This window comes from Pterocles gutturalis, unplaced genomic scaffold (genome assembly GCF_000699245.1).
Source record: "Pterocles gutturalis isolate BGI_N339 unplaced genomic scaffold, ASM69924v1 scaffold38181, whole genome shotgun sequence".
In the NCBI taxonomy this organism is placed as follows: Eukaryota; Metazoa; Chordata; class Aves; order Pterocliformes; family Pteroclidae; genus Pterocles; species Pterocles gutturalis.
In genome coordinates this window covers 29,750-30,723 of record NW_010106768.1, presented here as the reverse complement: position 1 = coordinate 30,723, position 974 = coordinate 29,750, and positions in this window count along the sequence as shown.

Below are 974 nucleotides of genomic sequence, written 5' to 3'. Positions count from 1 at the left end.
TAGCAATGTCCTTTTATTTCTTGAGGGAAAAAAAAAAAAAAAGAAAAAAAGAAAAAGAACCCCAGAAACAAAACAAACAAAAAAACCCAACAAAAACAACAGAACACGTTTGGTTGAGAAAGATGTTTTTCTTCAAACAGAAAATGCAATGCACATGTTCCTGGGCAGCAAATTTCTGTTTTGTTAACTTTCCCTGCCCATCAGTTTACATTTCAGAGAAACACAATACTGCAATACACTGAGATTCCAGCAAAGGCTGCTGAAAGCAATCACCACAACTATTATCCTACGCAAAACTGCATCAAACCTTAGATCAAATGTGCAACATGCTCTTTTAAAGTACTTGTAGAAACTTTTGGTCCATATCAAATTATTATTGTTTTTTCTCACATGTCACGACTGAGTGATGACAGCAAGACTCTCACATTTCCAAATTAGCTACCATAAAAAAGCATTAACAGAAAATTTTAAAATAGCAGGTTACTGAGTCAGGAAGAGGGAAGATGTCATCCTGATCTTTCTGTGGGAATATTGTCTAGATGTTTCAAAGTGAACTGTAAGTCACTGATAGATGAGATTTGTTTATGACTACTTATAGCTGTGTATGATGGAAGTTACATACAGTTCTGGAATATGGTATAAATGAATAAGACAACAAATGCTAAAAGGAGCTTTGAAATGTAATACCAATAGAAGCAAAGCATGATCGTCAGAAAAAAAGGAAAGCACAGATGATGATATATAAAATGTTTTTGGAAATGGTGTATTCATCCCTTCCATAGATTCCATTCAAGTGCTGCGCTTACAAGAGTTAAAAATTCAAAGAAATACATGCCAAGTACGTGGTTATGCTCCGCTTGCTGTCATTCTCTGAAGAGTGATACAGTCAGTCATTGTGAGTCGTTACCAACAGAAAGCACAGATATGGAAGCTAATGTTAAACAAACTGAGTGTGGCCAACACAAAGCACCCAC